The 21,108-nt window shown below is 40.3% G+C and overlaps 1 protein-coding gene across 2 annotated transcripts in view; it reads right to left on the reverse strand.

The window, feature by feature from the left end:
- lrrn1 (leucine rich repeat neuronal 1) overlaps positions 1-19,669 on the reverse strand; it is a 30,716-nt gene extending 11,047 nt beyond the window's left edge. Inside the window, exons 1-2 of one of the 2 annotated variants that reach the window (XM_044350245.1) lie at positions 19,488-19,669; positions 1,931-2,237 (exon numbers count right to left, since the gene is read on the reverse strand). The gene's annotated coding sequence lies outside the window, so the exon portion shown is untranslated. Of the gene's footprint in view, positions 1-1,930; positions 2,358-19,487 lie in introns of those variants that run through there. The other variant, XM_044350246.1, reaches the window with a different exon arrangement.
- Between the last annotated feature and the right edge of the window lie 1,439 nt (positions 19,670-21,108).

A 21,108-nucleotide genomic window follows, 5' to 3' on the forward strand; every position in this document is an offset into this window, starting at 1 on the left:
TATGGTTATAGTAGGGAAAGACTTAGGGCAAATAAAATAGGGTTAAGGTCAAACACACTCACCTCTGTTTCCCAGAACAAAAGGGCAACACAGGTGTAATAGCCTGAACAAGACGGTTCGCTCACTAACGTCGCACTGATGTCTGTCTCTGACACATCTGGATGAAACACATTCACACATCTATGCCTTGACATCTGTTCTGTGGAAATCTTTAGAACTCTTTAAAAACTAACTCTTTGCACTACTCCTGCATTGGCTGCAGCACACATGGTGATGTCTCAGGAGATCATATGAGGGCAGGGTTAGCTGAACTGTTACTGTGTCTGTTGTCTCTGAGACCTTTAGCCCACAGAGGACAAAAGGGCTAATGCCTATAGCCCTTCTTATAGGAAGAATGGCAGAGGCTTGAGCTCAATAACCCAGCTCCCCCCTCTTCACCCTGCACTATACCCTTGGGACCTAAATGTTGGTGGTGGGGGGTGTGAAGCCCTTTACCTCCTCCCATGAGCCCTGCTGTCTCCTAACAAACCCCCCCCCCCCAACCACACACACACACACATATGCACACACACACACACACACAGACGCCTGCCTGCAAGACACACGTGCTATTAGCAGGCCTTTGTCACACTCAAGTAAAAAAAAAAAAACTTGATTCTCACGATCAAGTTAAAAAAGTAGACATCTTGACCATGTGAGACAGGATGCCCCCCTGGGGGAGGAAGAAAAAAAGGAATCAATCAGGTGATCCTGCCTGATTCTGTTCACTCAGTTTGAAAAATGATTTAGCCTTCTGCTCACTGAGAAAAACAGCATCACAGCAGCAAAGAAGGCAAAGTTTGCGAGAATAAAACAGCTTTTGTGCCAATATAAGATGTCCAGGATTGGAAAAGCAACAACATTTTGGCCCAAACCTAAAGAAAGTCTTTATTATAAGAAGCAATAACACATAATAAGACTGTTTTGTGTTTAATTGAATACTTTTTGTGTTTGTATCATTATAAACTTGCTGAAGCAACACTCACTTTTATTTGACCCAGAGGTCCGCAGAGAAAAGATGACTCTCAGCACTTTGTTTTTTTTGACACAGGGGCCATAAATAGAGTCCTGTGGGCAGAAACTGAACTGGCTGAGCAAACCCCCGCGGTGTCAAACATTACACAAATCACTTCAATCTTCTAACAGTAGACTATGTTCCTCTCCCTAAAGTTGAGTGATGCAAGTCAGCAGTCCCCCATCACAAAAGCGCAACAGCTGCAGCGACAGAAGCAGCGTTTCTTAACCACAATAGACCCCCTGCCAATGCAACCCCATTCTCACCACAGCATCTTTTAGAGAGGGCCTTGTCTTTGCCTGAGGAAGACTCCGCGACTTTTTGCTTAGAGCGGAGGAATCGAGACATCTGCAGACATAGGCTACTTTAACATTAATATGCAAATCACATTTACACAACGTTGCGCACGCAGCTCCTGCTGGCACCGCAAGTACCGCAAGGAGATCAAAGTTTGTTTTCTCTGGAATATCATTTGACGCATTGTATAAGGTTGATACATTTGATCATACATACTGTAAGGTGAACTGTTCTCATATCAGTTCAAATCAGATTCAAAGGCTTAAGTGACTGGCAAGACCCAGACTGGGTTTATGAAAAATTAGATTATGCCCTTGAGTGTCTGCATCCGAAATATATCCTAACTCATTGCATCGCCCTTGCAGGAAAATATGTTATGAATGGAAACAGACTCTCAAAGTATGTATGATTTTACGCATAAAAACATATTCTACTACTGATAACGTTTTACCACACGCTTAGGCGCTGTAGTTGCTGATCATATCACTAAAAACATATCTTTAGTAATAAAATGCACCTTAAAAAACTAACAGACTACAGCTGTAGAAACCATGTCTTTCCTTTCCTGAGGGGTCTCACCTTGTTGGCATTCCAGTCCGATGTTCCCAAGCGCACAGCTCCTTTATCCAAATATACGCGTCAATAGCTACATAACAATAAATAAGATCAGTGTTATTGTGCCAAGTGAACGCTCTCATCAAACAGCGTAATAACACATATTCCTTTATCCTATGGGTTCATCTGGCGGCTGTTTACTGCGATGTGTCGCTTGTGTATCCGATCAGTCCCAGGGCGCCTCGGAGAGAGGCATGGTGCGGTCTGCAGAGAGATCTCCAACCTGCTGCAACCCCGATATTCCTCCGCTCTGTCGCCGCCGCCGCTCCTCCTACGGATGGAGAAGAAAAATGATAAAAACACCTGGCGCTGTCCAGACCAGTCAGCTGATTCACCAGCAGGCTATTGGCTAAGAGCGCCTGTCTGTCACTGTCGGCCAAGCAAAGCAGAGCACCATCTGCTCCGGGCTTGTTGTGATGAGAACAAAGGCAGGAGAGGGCGGCGGGGCATGGGGCGAAGGGGGGGATGTGTGGGTGGGGAGATGGTGGGGGTGGTACATGGCATTACTGCTGAAAAAAATCTCTCCCCTGAGCCTCTCCTCAAACCTTGAGGACAATATAGACTATCAGTCACTAAAACAGCACAAAGGGAACTTTAAAGTCTACCTCTGTGATCTATGAGTATTTTATTTTATTTATTTTATCTTATTTCATTATTATTTTAGTAATAACAGTAGTAGTTGCTTTTTATTAGTGAGAGATAGAGTGTCAGGTGTCACACATGCCTTTTCCTATTTCTGGATCTTAGGAATGAAAACAGGATTTGATTATTAAAATCCTGAGGATTTTTTTTAGTTAATTTTTACAGGAACCATTCACAAAAAGTTCAAAAAAGCTAGCTGACCTTTGTTTCTCATTTGAGTCTCTTATTATTCCAAATTGGCTTATTTTTCCAATTTTTCCCTTCGGGCTCTTGATTATGATTGTTGACATTTGCTTGCTCTACAAGACTTTTCAGTCACTCATTTCTTGAAACTTTCTTGAAACACATGCCTTTTTTTAAAGCAACAATTGGATAATGGACTGTTAAAATAATCTGATGCTGCAATCTTGTAATTTGTTCATCTAGTTACACATTACTTGAGGTGACATCAATAGAAGAAACAGTGAGTTTGGTATGTTTTGGTATCAATTTTCTCACTTTCTTAATTTCAGTTTTTTTTCCTTTGTTATCTTCTTGGAAAGCTGATCAGTATTAAGGAATACATTGTCCTTTTCCACTTGGTGTTTAACAACTTAATTTTATTAATTGATTTATTTGGTTTCTTGTAGGCAGTGCAAGTAGCTGTAAAAGACAACATTATCATATTATCAACTTACAAAGTTGAGTTGTGGACTGTGCATATTTACACCAGCAGATAGTGGCCAGATCATGTTTCTGGCATTCATTCTCCTTTTGGCTCTGTTTTTGGTCTCCACCAACTCCTGAGAAAAGTATCTGGCTTTTTATTTGCTAAATGCTCAATTATGTTCATCAGCTAGTTGCTAACTGTCTCTGCTGTTTGGTGCTCGGTTTATCAGAGCTTTTTGGCTGAAAAAAGCTGCCTGCTATTGCCAAAAAAAAAAAAAACATTATAAAAGCAGTGGGACTTAAATTTTTGGAAATCAAAACAACACACTCAAAGATACTAAACTGGGAAACTGCAGTGTCATGTGATAATACTCTCTGATTTCATCGCTACAAGTAACCCCATTCACATGCATATAGTATTTTTCTCCATTATTAATATAAAAAATATTAATTAGTGCAGCTTTAATATTTATATTTACAAAGTGAGATCTGGACTTGCACAGGAGAGATTTCGTCTAGGATGACTGATACTTTAATTTTAACATTAATACTAATAGTAATAAGTTCTCTGCCTTCAGATTTCATTGGCTAACAAAGTAGTTTCTCCTAAATATTTAATACTGGAATATGGAGTCTACCAATGTCTTCTTCCAGTTAGAAGTCCAAATCAATGAAAAAACATCACCATCACCTTGTTAAAGGCTACAGGTGACATTCCTAATTAATACCATATTCACACCAGTCAGTTATTTTACACATGGAATAATGAGACAACAGCATTATCACACACAAGAACCCACAAGAAAAAATTATGCGCAGGCCGTCAGAGTAAGTAATATCATGCAGTGACCTTTAAATATAAATTCAGCTGAATACAGGATCACATTAAACCGGCGCTCAGGCTGAAAAGCATCCTGGCTCCATTAGCATTTGTGCGACCATGTATGATGACATCAGTAAAGCATTAGCACGATTTAGAAGAATCCATTTGCTCACGGTTGCGGCGAGACAAAGAGATTATAAACCCACTGTTGCCATACGCACATAAGCTGAACGTGCTGCGACTGCTCCTGCTCAGGCCTGTTGCCACGTCCCAAAGTGCATGGCAACTGCAGCAGAGCAAAATGAGATGCGAAGGGGTTAAAGTAGAGGCCCTGAATGAATAATTACTCTCCAGTCCACAGCCTCAAAATGTAATCCCCCCCTCAAACCTACCTGCCAATGAACATCCCATTTTTGAGCATGTAGCATGAGCATCATCTCAACTGTGGGGAAATTTATTAGAAACATTTGTGGTGTTTTTTTGTAGAGAAAAAAAAAAACAGATCTTTCCTGGTGAATTGCTGCTTTTCTCGGTGCAGCCCTGTTGGAAAGCTGCATGCACTGTCCTCTAGAATCAATTTGCTCCATGAGTATCCTTCACTTTGAAGCACCACCATGTTAATGCACTCCTTCACATGAGAGAGCCGTATGTTCTTGAAATCTTGAGAGCAGGAGGCAACTACAAACACTCATTTCAGGAACTAATTTCACACACATTGTCGATTTGAGACATTTGAAAAGAACTTAAAAGATAAATGAGTGCATGTGCTCACCATTCTTATTCCAACTCTGTAACTTGCTCATGTGACACGTTAGTGCGATGGTAATTATGATGCCACGCAGGTAGACGGCATCTAAGAACATAGCGCAGGGAACTGCACAAGCGCTTTGCTGGGTTGATTTTCAAAGCGAAACCATTAAAGCTGTCTACCAGGAGGTATATACTGCAGGCTGAGCAAGAGCGTCTACCATCAAAGCCTTCCTTGGTGAGGTGAAGAGAACGGTGGGTGGGTAGGAGGCAAGTGGGGAGAAAAGCTCTTATCTGTACACCTCCTCTCTGGTCCTCTTCCATAGAGAGATGAAGACAGATGGCCTGCTCTGGCCCTGTCAGAGCAAGAAGGGTACGATTCATTTGATAAAAGTAGAAGGTCACATCAGGTTGTCTGCATGTCTAAGGACTTTTTTTCAGTACCATGCTGTACAAAAGTGAAGGTACACTAGTCTGGCAAATGCCCTCAGACTTCTTCCCTGTTTGTTATACTGGACTGAATGGGAGAAGGCCCATGTACAGGATATTGAAGTTTGCTTTCGCACTGGCTGTGAAATGTGACTGAGGAGTTTGGCATTTGTTTCTGTAGATTTTCTGTGCGCCATGATTTAGGAGCGCATCATCATGAGATTGTCGATTGTCGAAGAGAGTTTGCAGGTTGTGGTGTGCCTGTGTCTTTAGGTTGTATTCATGTGTTTTCTTGGATGGGTTTATGTATGTCAGTTGATTATTATGAGGATTATGTTTTCTAGTTTCTTGGTTTTCTGCAGCTCTGGGTTTTTGCTCCTGTGTCTCTGTTCTGCTTTTCTCTCCTCGCTTTCCCTCCACACCTGCCCTGCATCATCTTCGTTAACCCTGCCCTGCTCCCTCAGCCGATCAACTCTTTTCCTGTTCTTCCGTTCCACATTCACCTCATCCCCTTATCGATTTAGTTTGTATTTAAGTCCTAGTTTTCAGTTCAGTTTTGTTGGATCCTCTGTTCTGTCTTGTTCTGTTTGGTTTAGTTTAGTTTTGCCTGCATATCCTGAATAAAGAGTTACTCTTCAGTTCCTGCTGCTCCTACGTCCTGCATTTGGGTCCATCTCCTACTACTATCCCTGACATACACGGTCTTACTTAAAGCAATAAATGGAGCTGTAGGGGTCATATATCAAAAGGATCTCAGTTTGATTGATTCACTATGCAATGATAATTTTTGCAGAGATTTCTAAAATATGCTTCATCTCTTTTTGAGAGCATTCTGTTCCAGCGAGTCAAGTCTCCGCAGCCAATGAGAGGCAAGAACTGTGCTATTGAACATTGCGTCTTCATTACACAATTAACTTTGAAGCCTAAAGCATATAGCAAGAAGTGATGGCACTCCCACTCATTACCAATGCTTTTATAGCAAGTTTGATTCTTCAACTCAAGTCACAAAAGCATTTTTTCCATGGCATAGTGGTAAACAGTTTGGGTGCAGCTAATTTGCATGACAGTCTCCCCTGAAAGAGGTTCACTTTTTGTTTTGGTTATCGATCAGATTAGATTTTGGAATTTCAGGACTTCTTCATGTTTGCAGACTAAAAGTGTATCAGCAGCCTGTTTTCAGCAGCATGGACAGCACACAAACAGTTACTCACCTGTGGCAGTGAAGCAGTACTGGAGAGTAAAGGAGTGAAAACGGAACTGCTTCATAACTTCCCTCTCTTTTTTAAATCATGGAAAATTACCAGGTTTGCACCAGGTTTTTGAGTTTTGCACAGAGGCTATGCAGCTTTTTGTAGCCATTTCTGGAGGTCCACCTAATATAACTTCATATTTTTTCACTTGGAAATCTTCCTGTTGTTTAATCTGATTCTCTTGAGAATTTCATGCCTGGGATGACAAGAATCTGCTTAACAAGAGCGCCAGAGAATATCTCTGCATTGGTTTATGAGCAGGCAGTTTCTAAGAGGCCCTGACACATAGACAGACACGGTGTTCGCACCATCACTTGCTCGGCCTGATGAAGCTCTAAAAAGTTACCCTTTTTTGAATTCAGGTTTCGAAGGGAAGCATTATGTCCGACTAACAACAGCAATCTGTCAGTCAGCCTGTGCAGTATGGTGTGTTTATGCTTCAACATGTTCTCTCTCTTTTGTTTTGTCTTAACTCATGCAGAATATTTGACAGGATATATTCATGATGCAAAATAATGCCATTAGTCTTCTCAGCCTGGCAGTGTGGCAACAACAACAGCAAATCTTTTTTTTTTCACTGTTGTTGTCACATGATTCAAGCTGAGCTGCCATGGCCTGTACTTGATTAGAACTCTGAGCAATATTTTTTTCTTTTTCAAAAACATAATTTATGCGTAAAGGCCCAAACAATGCGTCAGATGGAGATCAGTTCTGGCAGTGAGGCTGCTGCAGGCAAAGGTGTTGCTGCAGAGTTAGAGCTGGTGGCACAGGAGCAGCACCTTTTCCTCATCATTTTTGGAAAGATGGATGGTTGATACAGTGACACTGACCGGAGTGTAGCCATTAAAATCCAGGTTTTTGTGGGTACATGGATCGTCCAAAGATATCTGTACAAAGTTGTATCATCTTATACTCACAACTCACGTGTACTTCATGGTGTTATCTCAAAACACTGTGAAAGTAAGAATCTTATTCAATATACTGTAGCTATAGCCAGTGTTTAGACACGCAGTCTTGGTCGCACAACTGGTCAGTTAGTCGTTAAATGTCAGCTTTGTCTCTTTTTTATCACTGGTGATAATCAGGCGTGCTGGTGTGAGGGGCATGGCTGAACTAACAATGTGTGTGCCCTCATCTGATGCAGTTGCAGCATCATGTCTGGGCAGAAATCTGTCCATCTTGTCTCTGTCATCTCTGGATCTATGTTTAAATGTGTGACAAAGTGACCTGCCTGATCCAGAGCCAGAGACGATGACAGGATATGAGTAAATTAATTTTCATTTGGAAAAGCCTCAGTTTTTTTTTCTTGTCAGTATATTATGACAATTTATATCATCTCTCCCCTCCTGCCCAACACCCCAGGTGGTGATACACTCTTGTTTTAATTCACAGCCATTCAGTATTCAAGGTATCGAGTGCTGCTATTGATTCTCTCTGTTAACTTGTGCAGTAAACACTGTGGTTTATCAGGCCTTGTCATCTCCTCACAGGATGAGACACTGTGCATGCTAAGCTTTAGATAACATAACCAACTTCAAAAGAGGCCCTGGGTGCCAGCAACAGGCTCATTTTGTGCTCCGTGTGTCTCCAGCCACCTTTAATCTCTCAGGAGGACAAATTCTCGAATAGACAGAAAGTTTTTGCTCTCATGACTGCCAGGTGCAATCAAATGATCGTTTTGTTTTATGGCAATTTAGAGCTAAACTGAAATATCACTGAAATTAGCCTGTGTAATAACAATGCAATTGTTCAAGTTCTCGGTTCAAGACAGATAACAAATATGGATTATCTCCCAGTACTGTAATATTAGCACTTCCATTCACCAGCACTACAGCAACAAGCAAGTCTTCCCAACCTACACCGCAGAAGCAGAGAGAGCTATAAATAGAGAGAAACAAACAAATGGGTCTTATTATCAGGTAGCGTCAAGTGGAAGGGGTGGTGGGGGGGTGTTAGAGGTGGATGTGGGTGTGAAAATGATTGAGGGCCAGACCAGGGCGAAGCCGAGCCCAATGTGACGTGGCATTTGGCTGGCGAGCCTCCGGGAGGTCAGGCTGTCAGGACAACTGACAGTCAGCTGAGCACAAGCCAAGTGATGCTGCTGGGAGGAGGCAGGAGCAGACGGAGACGCTTGCTCGCTGGCTGGCCGGAGCCTCAGCGTACCACACTTCCAACTCTCATTTAGTGTGTCTCACTGGACAAAAAAAGGGGACATGCCAGCCAAAGTCACGTCCAACTGAAAAAGTAAAAACAGTGTGAAATATTTAGAGTTTTTAGCCCTCACCCTGTGCTTGCATTTTACCCAGTAGGCTGTGAGTGGCTAACCTTACACAAACTATGTTCCAGAGGCTGAAATCTTTTATTAACATCTGCCTCACGCCTTCTTTCTGAAGATGATGATCTCTTCATCTGCTGCCCAGCTCTGCCTCTCTACCCCCACTCTCTCTACTCTGTTTATCTCCGGTTGGTCTCAGAGCTCATGTTGCTATTTCCTTAGGGAAGGCAAACTTTCCTCTCAGGGCTTATTCAACTGTCTGCTTTTCTGCTTAGCATGGATTTCTCCTTCATAATGCACCAACGCAGAGGTTAAAATGCACCCTCCCTGACTGGTGAAAGTATTTCTTTTTTGATTTGATTCAATTTTCAGAGGACAGAGTGAGTGAGTGAGACGGAGCGTTGCCGAGCGCAGACGGCAGAGAGCCACTAAAGGATGCAGGGACCAATTTGTCCTCTAATCTGTTACCTGAGGCTGTGCCGGTGCAAATCACAGATATGCTGCTGTCGAGTTTTACTTTCAACTCCTGTTAGTAATCCATCACCCTCTGTAATAGAGGTTGATTAACCATTTAAGGGTCCCACCCAGAAAAAAAGGAATGAAAAAAATGCATTTCTTAGTTCCTTTGTGCATTAACAAAAAATAATGATTTCATTTTTTAACTGGCCGCACAGTTTTTCCAGTTATGAGCCTCTACCAAACAACTGTGATGTGAATAAATGTGCACATTGTTGAATGTGTACTCCATTAAATCCATTGAACGTTCCTCCATTAAAGTGGAAAAAAAGACATTTCTTAATTACACATCGCTTTTGACAGACAAAAGCGATGTGTAAAACTTGAGAATAAAACATTTTACATACATCATAAGCATTAAACAAGATCCTGAAAACTTGTTTTCTCAATGAGCCTCTTACTATATGTGATGGACCTCCCCTTTGGGAAGAAGTTGCACAACCCCAGTGATCAGACTGTAGTGCTCAATTTCAATGTTATTGTTATTTGTTAAATAACTATTACCAATAATACCTATTACCATTATCACCCTAGATTTATCTAATTACTGACTGTATTTTTGTTAAATACATCTAAAAATACGCAAAAATTATAAAAATTCATATAAGTCATATAATCATATAATAATTCCAACAAATTAACAGTGGAATAACATTAGATTTATCAGCCCTGTAGACTGAACTAAATTTAAAAAAAAAAAAAAAAGATTACTTTAAGAATCACATAATAAACCATGCCACATGTCATGTTATTTTTCTGCAGCTAACTACCTAGACAGTCTCATTATGAAAACAGCAATGCACCCTGGGACCTTTTTTGAGCTGAACATAGTTTCAGAGTTCTGTATATGGCTCCGTCAGGTTACATTAAGTATAACTAATTTTATCACAGAAGCCACTGAATGTTTAAGACTTTCAAATATGGCAGCAGTAGTATGTACTTGAATACACTCTGATAACATGGTGCTGTAATCAGTAAATGATCTATTAAAAGTCTACATCCAACCTTTTCTTTGTGAAAATCTGTTATATCAGGTGTGTGTGTGTGTGTGTGTGTGTGTGTGTGTGTGTGTGTGTGTGTGTGTGTATGTTTTGCTTCTCTGACACATTGGAGGTTATTTAATGATCTATATCTGCTTATGTTGCATTTCTTTGCAGTCAGTAATCAACACACAAGATGCATGCATGGCATGTCCTGGAAATTAGTCCTCCTACTGTCCTCTTTCACACAAGTGATATGACTAACAGTCTGAAATACAATACACCCTCCACATCCCAGCTCTAACACAGCAACATGGCTTATACCAGCAACATGGACAATGGCATTACAGGTTCAGGGTGAGAAGGTCAAAAGGAGGATCCATCCAGAGCTTTCCAAGCTCACAGTTAGTCAGCTGATGGAACTGTGGTTGCTGGGCAGATCTGGTAGCTTCATATTGGTTAGAGAGCCTGATCACTTTCTCACTTGTTCTTTTTTGTCCATTTTTTTCACCTCCTTTCCTTACCATGTAGCTGACTTCTCCATATGTAACAGATTTTAGAGGTGTTTCATTATTCCGTCACTTCCTTCACCCAACCGAACCTACCTGTAAATACTAATTCTGTCTTCCGGATAACATACATACAAAAAACTATGGCAAACATGCCCCCAAAAGCTGAAGCGTACATTTCTGTATCTGCTTGAGGTTTGTGGGCTTTGGAATATGAATAAGCAAACACATAGTAAGAGGGTTTCTCTGTACTCTGTCAACTGTGTGTGACAATGGCAGAGGAACAATCCGCATCCGGAGTAGTCTCCCATCTTACCCCAAGAGAGCGCACAGCCTTTGCACCACTGAAGAAGTGAATTTACACCACAACATGCACAAGAATGTTGTCTTTAAATATTAATAACATCTGCCTAGTAACCAAACATGAGCTCTCCATGGGATGCTCTCCAGCCATTGCCCACAGAGCAGCGAAGATGTGTCAAGCTTGAGAGAGAGGTCAGCTGTTCACTCAAATGGATGGATTCACGGCGGGGAAATCGAGTGGTGGAGAATGTAGCAATGAAATTCATATATTCCCACATGGAGCCCAAAAGGCAGATCAAAAGCTAACTGATAATCTGCTCTTGCCGTCTCTGCTTCAGCCCCATCTCTTTATACACACAGCAGTGAATATCCTCCTGTGATCACTGAGCACCTGCAGGGTATCGTCGGGAGTGAAACCGATGTGTGAATGGATGGTCCATTTCCTGAGACACTCTGGCAGGAATTGCTTCTAAGATCCACAATCACATTGCAGGAGCCCGAGAGCGCTGAGGTGATTTCAGCACCTTGGACAGAGCCGCTGGTTTAAAGATGAAAATTTCCCACAAGGAACTGTTCCCAGCTCCTAGTGTTCTTAGTCAAAATATCTTTTTTTCCCCATGTTTTCTGTGTCTTCTGGTCTTTTCAGTTTGATTTGCTTTGCATTCTGGAGTTTCTTCTAAAAAAACTTGCAGATTTCTTCTGCAAACTCCAATCTCCAAAGCTAGAGCTATACCTGTTTATTCAAATGTGTGTGTATTATTGTATTTGGAACAAAAAAAGGTCTGTTGAAGCTTAAATGCAGTTGTGGGTATTTAAATCACAATTTACTGAGTGCAAATCCTCTTTGGTGGCCAAATGTCATGCAAAAAGGCCCTTAATCCATATAATCTGATCAGTGTGATATTATGTCTGCTAATACTCAAGCTGTAAACAAATAAGATAAACTTTGTTTGACATTATTGTATGCTGTCACTTTTGGCACACCAAGTGTACATTGTTTTAAAGAAAATGAAGGATTATTACTGTGATCCAGTAAAAGCAGTACATTTTGAATCTTGATTTCAAGCCTGATGTACCTCAGTTAAAGCTCAATCATCTGTAGAATATCTGTAATGTGAATCATAGTGTTATACAGCATCTACTAGTATAAAGTATAAAGAAACCTGGATATGACTTACTACTGTAAAAGACAGATTTAGAGTTGTCAGGTTGTCATTAATCCATAGAACCGAAACAGTAAAGTTGCAGGCTGTAAAACCTAAATAATGGTTAATACACTCTGTAAACCTAAAGGGAGCTGCAGAATTGTGTGACAAGTGAGTTCGTCATTATATGAAACACCTTCAATATTACACACAGTCCTTTTATCATTTGCTATAAAAATATTGATTAGTGCAGTTTTAATTAGTAATTGAAAGTGGGGAGATCAAATTGGTTTTCCCACATAGCATACTTATATACATAAAATGCTGTAGTCATGCTTGCAACCTAAAGCGTGTAATCAGTAAACTGTTAACTTTCAAACTTTCTGTCTCAGTAAGTCAAAGTGGCAAAGTGACATTTTCTCATTCTCAAGGCCACACAGAGTTGCACTGACAGTACGTCTGTACAACTAAAGGGAAAGGACACATTATCTTCTCCTCTGCCTCTATATATCCGTACCCTAGGGGTTTTTGTCCTTCTCTGGGCCTGGATCTGACTGTCCTGAGCCTATTCCCAACTGCAGACTGCTGGAGTTATTATCTCCTCCACTGGTAGTTTTTTATTTAGACATGGCCATTACTGAATTGCTGCTTTGATGAAAGTTTCTTAGAAAAGACAAGACAGAATCATTAATGCCAAAATACCACTGAAGAATCCATTCTTATGACTGTGTGTCTGTACCCCTCCCCACTAGCACCCACCAAAACAAAGCAAAAAAAAAAACCCTCCTCCATTCACTGGCTCTAATATGAAAACAGCAAAGCGTGCTCAGCCATTGTGAGCTACCAGGGAGCCGTCCAATAAGGTCTGATGTTGCATATTGTACTAGATGAATAGCAAAAGCCTGCTACCATTAAGCAGGCTGTAAATGCTACACAAAAGTGATTACACCTGCTGGTCCTCGGTGGGCAGAGCACAATGCAGCTCTTTTAAACACATCAGAGTGACATTTGCAAAAGAGGATTGTGTATATGTTCAGCCCCCTCCCATGACTGGCACTTCAGACAGAAGGAGCTTAAAGGCAGACCTCATGGGGATCAAACATAGAGTCCCTCTACCAAGTAGCAGCCTGGCTAACAGCATGAGATCTCACCAGGGTCACAGTTTTGATTGGCTCCTGCACCCAAAAGGCCATTAAACATGGTCTTGATTAACAACAAAGTCATACTGCTTTCAAAACAACACCATCTCTCTGTCTTGCTCTTTTTTATTGTCTATGCATTGTCTATATGTTTATAGAACAGATGACCTTCTGACAATTGAATCTACGAAGAATCAGAGGACAGCTAGGACAGCTATATAACCCATACTCATGGTGAATATTAATACTGATCCACTGACATTGCTCTGATTACATAGAGCAGTTAAATAGGCATGACAACGACTATAAGTATATTATTAATAGTTAATGAGCTGTAATTGAATCCTTAAAGGGCATCTTAATATTGTAATTATGTAATTGGATAACAAAGGAATCACCAAGTAGGAGCAGGAGAGCTAAAAGGTAAAATTTGGTTGCACTGATCTTTTCCTTTGATATTGTGGCTTTTTTTTTCAACTGTATTTTTACTGTATTAATTTGTCTACATTTTAGCCTTTTCTCCCAATGTAGAACAACTCCTCTTTATGTTGAGTCTTGTCTCTTTCTATTGTTTGCCGCTCTGTTAAATTGTCCTGCTTTGTTTCCTTTTAGTTTTAATGCACTCGTTTTAAATGTGTGTGTGTGCAGCTCTGTGCAGCTGTCTGTGGCTGAGTTCTGTGTGCAGACTCAAAGAATAAGGCTGGTGTTATTTTAGCCTTTAATGACTATCAAAAATCCCATGAAAAGAAACAAAAGAGCAATGAATTTATTAAGAACCTGGCCACTATAAAGTGCTTTATTCCTTCAGTATCCTGAAAAAAGCAAAACATGCTCAATGACGTCTGCAGAAATCGAAAATGCATTTGTTGTCACAACAGCATAAGAGCACCAAAGATGTGAGTGAAGCTAGATTCTTAGTTGGGGTTACACTGTACACAGCGGCTGACGTGCGCCTTACCAAAACTGTAAAAACACATCGAGGATACAACATCTATGGAGACACCATATGGGCACCACAAGAACTGTGATTAGCCAGCTTTGGCTGTCACAAGTTTCTGATGGTGATGGAGATTGTTGATGGTGAAGAAAACATTAAGCAAGTTGAGGAAAGTCTTCTCCTTTTCAGTATTACACATCTAGCAAAGCTATTGCCACTGCAAACCTTCTGCTCACTGTGTTCACCGTGCTCATATATTCTGAATGAACGAAACAGCCTTATTACATACAATTGGATGAAATCTATAGGTCTATGTCGGGACTGCCGTTATCCTCTTATCCTCTAAAGGTGTCTTCATGAGGTCATGTTGAGAATTAGTAAAACAACAGAGGGCTACCCTTTTATTTCTTCACGGAATATAAAACTCTTCTTCATCACTGACTTTCTTGAAATTCATATACTTATTTGAAGCCATAGTTTTTCAATGCTAACCACTGAAAGGACATCTGAGGTGCACAAGGCACTACACTTTCAGCTAATCCAGTGCAGCTGCTCACTGGAAAACAGTTCAGCCTGTGGTTATACTGGGCAGCTTCCAAATGGTAATGTGTATAACTGTGCAAGTGTGGAGCAGGGCATTCCCTAGAGAGCACAATTGTGTACCGTGTCTCTACTTTGGTAAAAAAAAAACCCAAAATGAATCGTTATGCAACAGTGTTCAAAACTTTTAAAACTCAAAATTACTTGTTTTTGGAATACAGTATGTGAAGGTATAGAAAAACATGACTTTTCCTGCCATGAGAGATAGTAATCCATTACTGAACAATACAGTCCTTATCCAAAATGAATGTGGTAATAGCAACAACAGAATGATGTGATCCAGCTTTAATTTTGCAGACATGTCAATAAATGTTATCAAACAGGAAAGTGTGAGAATCGGCTGTGGTGAAGCAGGGGGTTGGATTGGGGACTTTGTGCAGCGATGACTTGCATTTCTATTATGGTTTAGCATAAATCGTCACTCTGCGACCAACAAGTGGAACTGATGCCATGTAAGGTCTGGCAGGGTTGCCCTTTGAGGCAGAAAAAGAGAGCAGAGAAAGAGGCTTGTGTATTTGCATTCTGCAACGGAGCAGATGGAGCGTCTGTCATCCATATGCATGAGGCAGGCGGCTGCCAGCCTATCACCTTGACCCTTGCTATGGGACTGTGACCTTGGACTAAATGGAAGAGAATGGGACCAGTCTAAGCTGTGGTGTTAAGGCTTTATTCTGGGGCTGGGAAAAGTGGCTGAGCCTTGTGACTCCAGTATTCCAGGCTATGATTGAGACTGTGGAGGAATGCCGGTCTGCTCTCCAACACCTGCCTGGTCACATGCAATTCATGTTAGTAAATGATGGATGGAGGGGGAGGAGACATGAGAAAATGTCACAAAGACACTTCTGTGTCTGCAGCAGACGCCTTGGAAAGGAGCACAGCTTTCAGCGAGGGACTGAGATGAAAAAAAAAAAAAACACCCTAGAATTATCACATCTGTTCTCAAAAACATGTCTTGAGAAAACATGATAATTGTTAAACTTGAAATTTATCCTACTGTAACAAATGCTATTTTCATGAATTTTAAAATGTGTTTTATACTCTGTCTTTTATGTGCAATGTTTTCTTAAATTTACTTGAAATGGAACAACAATCCAATATTTCCACATAATCTGGGTTCTCTGGTGACATGCAGACAAAAGCAAAAGCAACAGCGACTTAATTATACAATTAACCTTTACACAGTTCCAGGAAAACTAAAAACAATCATGGTGAAAAATGCAACAGAAATGACTGCAATCTATAATTCAAACGAACTTTTCATAGGCCTGTCTCAGCCCTGTTTGGTCCCTTCTGTGGAAACAGATTTCTCTCATGGTGATGGGGATTTAATTTCCAATCTTCAATAGTCCTTCTGCCTCAGAATGCCAATTGAGGTGACCTTTGCATAAAAAAATGGAGGCACAGTGACATGCCATTTAGTAATGACACGGCAGAGGAATGAATGATATCTACTGAAACATGTCAGCTGATAGATTTCCATATAACTGGTGACAAAACAACAGCACAGTTGTGTACACAGTGGTGAGACAGCTGGATACTGGGTTATACAATTCATCACTAAGTTTGTGCATTAAGTCTTGTTTGAAGTGATTTACTAAATCACTGTAGCATCACAAACTTTAGAATGATTTCCCAAAATTACAGTTTTAGGGGTCAAATAATATATTAAACTTGACTGTCGATTACATGTAAATGCTGGTAATATTATACATTAAAGAGAATTGCATGTCTTTCAGCAGGCTAGTAGTATTCAAACTGTTTAGAAATAGTGGGAAACATCCAATTATGCTAACCTTGCAGAAGTTACCAGGTCATTTAGCAAAACATCATTGGCATAATGTTTTGTAATTCAGGTTGTTATTATGTTCCCAGTTTACAGCATTATTAAACAGCAACAGCAAGTGTTCCATCAAATGTGTCAACCATATTAGCTATTATCTCTTACTCTTCACTCTAAACAGGTCATATATTAGCAATGCTAATATTAGTTTTGTCTGTTGTCAGTCAGAAACGCAGCAGTAACTATTTAGTAGCTATTAATCTCTATTTAGGAACTAGGTTGTGTGAAACTCGTTAATCTCTCTTAATCTAAATACTTGGATTATAATTGGGCTAAATTAGAATTTACAAAACTAGTCAGAGGTCTAACTAGACCTATCCAGAACTGTAACTCCCAGCTAAAGTAAAATAAACACACAATAAGACTCAGGTCCATGAGGATTATTGTACATATTCTTCATATAGTGCTGCAGAGGTCTGCAGTGATTAATGAAGACATATAGCTTACCTTAAACAGAATCATTTGGGATATAAGCTCCCCTTCTGATACATACAGTTAACTTTATTTAACTGTTGCAGTATATCACTTTTTTGACTGCACTATATTTGTCAGTATTCCCAGTGCAGACAGCAACAACACATTAGTCACTGTAACTGAGGGATTCCCATGTGGAAGGAGGGAGTATTTCTGCTCAGACTGTACATGTTCGTACATCGTTCCGCAGAAGAAAGCTGGCTGGAAAAATGAGGGCATGGTGCCATTGTGATGCGTAGCAAAACAAGAAGTTTGCCTTACAGCTAGAGTGGGGGGACACGTTCTCTGTGGAGGGAGCTGGGGTGTGTCTCCTTGAAAACTCACGCTGCTGAGGCAAGCAGAACAGAGATACAGCAAACACATGTTGGGAGATGACACTTTGGGCATGTGTGTGCATCGATGTATCGTCGCTGTGCATGTATGGGGGCAAAGAAAGGATAGTACTATCATGCAAAAGACTTCACAGAAAGAATCAGAACATGTTTCTACTTGAGTCTGGACAGGTTTAACTGGTAATATATCAAAACTGGCAACAGTGTTTTTATCCGAAATGAATGTAGTTGGCGATATACTGGGCGCTCAAACACCATTTAAATTCCTGGAATTACCGCCACATTGTTTACTGTAATCATCTAATTCAATTTTCTACCAGCACAAGCCTTATTAATTAAAGCCCCCACACAATTCTGTGACAAATAGGATTTTCACTGTCTGTGTGCGGTGGGAGGTTGGGGTATCTGTGTGTGTGTGTGTGTGTGCTTGTCTCTCTCTGCACAGTCAGGGGTGCCTCAATCTCATCATGCTCCTGTTGTCACCACACCCCACAGGAGTCTGGCTCATGTAGTTCAGCTCTCACTGCTGTCTCAGGTGTCTCTCTATAATGTGAAAATATTATCCTGTAAATAAGACAGTAAGAAGGGCTATATTGGTATTTTTCACTCACTGGCATAATTGAATAATTTAAAGGCGCTGCCTGTCAAATATTAAATTAAACCATCAACCAAATTAAACTATTATGACTTCAATCTTGAGACAGTAACACAGCTGCTGTAACATAACTATTAAGATAACAGGACCAAAGCCTAGAAAATGACCAGTGTTTCTATCAGCGTCTGCAGTACATTTTATATTGTATTGTACTGTATAAAGCCTGATTTGACAGGGATTTAGCTGAATAAAGGGAGACATGTACAGCTTAAATCCACTACACACCCACAGTCCAACCACAGGTGCTTTCACTTACGTTGCCTAGTTAGACCCCTTACTCTCCTGTTAGTTTTGTTGCACTCCTAATGGTGAGACAACTATCCCTTTCATCATTCTTATTGGTACATAGAGTTTTATGAAATTGAGTGAATCTCTGCATAGCGTCCTTTGAAAGATGCAGCCCCTGACCTGGGACACAGCTCAAGACGGACAAACACATTCATATTCCCATCTATGGGCAATTTAGAGTCTCCAATGAACATACAGTAAAAAGCCTGTCTTTTGAGTGTTGGAGCCAAATGAAGCTCCCAGATGAAACATCTCACAGTCCACAGACAAGTCTGATTTGAAGCCAGGACCTTCTTGTTGTTAAGCAACAGTGTTAAACACTTAACCACCATGGAGCTCCTCATAATGCTGGATGTTGAAGCAAAATAATCAAATGCAAGTGGAAAAATCACCCTTTAACTGCAAAAGAAATGGCAGTTTCTTATTTGCAACAGGAGTTTTCTCTTAGAGAAAACAGTGAGGACTGTGGGTTATCCAGAGTAATGTCATGTTGCTGTTGAATTGTATATATTGTAATGTATTTGTATAATTGTAATGTATTTTTCCAATGCTATGAGCACCACAGTACATTCATTCAATTACATTGTATTGGGGTATACCACCATACCACCATACCACCATTGGTAAATGAGAAAATGTGGATTTGTTTATTTATTTATTTATTTATTTAGTAATTTGTGTGAACTGACCTTTTAAATAGACTGAAATGGTCTTGGACCATGGAGCCTACGATGTGTACTTGTAGCACATAGACTGACTTACTATTTATTTTTACCAACAATTATGTGAGCAGTAATTGTTTCTTCTTATCTGGGTCAAAACATCATGCACAGCATATACAGTACACAGCATGTAATGACAATAGAGTCCAAGGACACCGTACAGACTGGAGCGCTACATTAGCACACAGGATAGCAATCACCCCATCACAGAGAGAAGCTAGGTAAGCTCAGTGATAATCAATACTATCACTGTCAGCTCCTCCTTACCTGGGGGAAGGACATACTGTAGCTGCTGCTCATCTGTTGACTGTCCTACTTTCCAAAAGTCAGTTGTTTTCCCTCGATGAAGAACTATTGTATGATGATTTTTTTAGAGACTGGATAAGCAAAATGCAGAATCACCAGTGAACTGAACTGAGGATTAGAGCAGCTGGTTATCAACATGGTTTGTGACAACAGAACTATGTCTCATTTGCTTCATTTTCATTCTCAGCCAGAACCAGGCTAATAACTGACAAGCCCCTGCAGCTTCTGCTTTGTCCCCCCCCCTTCTCTCACACTGTTTGAGCAGTCGCAGGTGTTGAATATCTCCAGCTCACATGCTACCACAATCACGCAAATAATGAGCGTAATAAATGCAAATAGCATCCATCAGTACAGGTGGCCTTGGAGAGATACAGCGTGTCGGCGTGTCCAAAGGAAACAAATGATGAGAGCAAAAATACCCTGTAATTAGCCTGCAGCAAACCTGCGCAGATGTCCTTCATATTTTCTCTTTTAAGGAAGTTGGACGAGGATGCTTTATCCTGTTTGTGAGAGGGAGTGAAGCCACCAGATACACGACTTTCCCAGTGAACACAGACCATTCATGCAACTTGGTTTCCATCACCTGCCATACTTACGTTTTTGTTAGCATGACTCAATTTGAGTGGAAAATACTACTTGACGGCTCTAAAATCTGCACTTTAAATACAAAAAAGGAAAGAAAGACCTTGATCATGTATCTATTTATCTGGTAACTGACTCAACTAATGCCAGCATTTTCTAAAATATAACATTTTTAGAGAAAATTCATTGCTGTGATAATTCTTACATTTCCTTTTATGCTGGTTTTAAAATTACTGAACACATACTGTACCTACACACTACAAGACTATCACTATTAGAGTATGGTTTCATCAGCCTATGACCTGAGGCTTTGGATGTCCCTGGAGACCTAAATCCACCTCACAACCAGGGAGTCTTCACTTTGCTTCCACCAGTCACTATACTTTCCTCCTAGCAACCGGTGAATGCTGATGTGGTGTTATCTACTTAAAAAGGATATTACTGTGTATCTATTCATAACCGAAACAGCATAAATTAATAAATCCGCATACAGTACAACATGTAAGACTACACTGGTCCTTTTGAATTTCAATATCAAAGACATGGTAATTTGCATATGCAGTGATGGTTTTTCTACTACTGATATGCATTTAAAGATGAATGAAGCCCATCTTCCTCCATATTGATCAGCAATTGTTAGGACTGTATTAACACTATGAAGACATTGCCACCCATTATAAGGAAGTATTTAAAATGATTTCACAATTCATCTTGTTGCTGACTTTGTGTAGTAGTTGCAGTACCTTACCAAAGCTTTTATGTGCATGTATCCCTTCTCTTTGTCTGGATACAATGTTAATTTTGACAACTGATTTTGATATGTTTTTTCAACAAAAACATATAGTTTATAATTCTACTCATTTAATTATTGCTAGTTTTAGCCCAGCTTTAGTCAACAAAACTAAAGATGTCTAGTTTTCATCAGCAAAATTTTAGTCTAATTTTCATTTTGCATTTTGAATTTTTATGTCTTATAAACTGAGGCTACAGTGGACACAAT

This window comes from Thunnus albacares, chromosome 4 (genome assembly GCF_914725855.1).
Source record: "Thunnus albacares chromosome 4, fThuAlb1.1, whole genome shotgun sequence".
Taxonomy (NCBI): Eukaryota; Metazoa; Chordata; class Actinopteri; order Scombriformes; family Scombridae; genus Thunnus; species Thunnus albacares.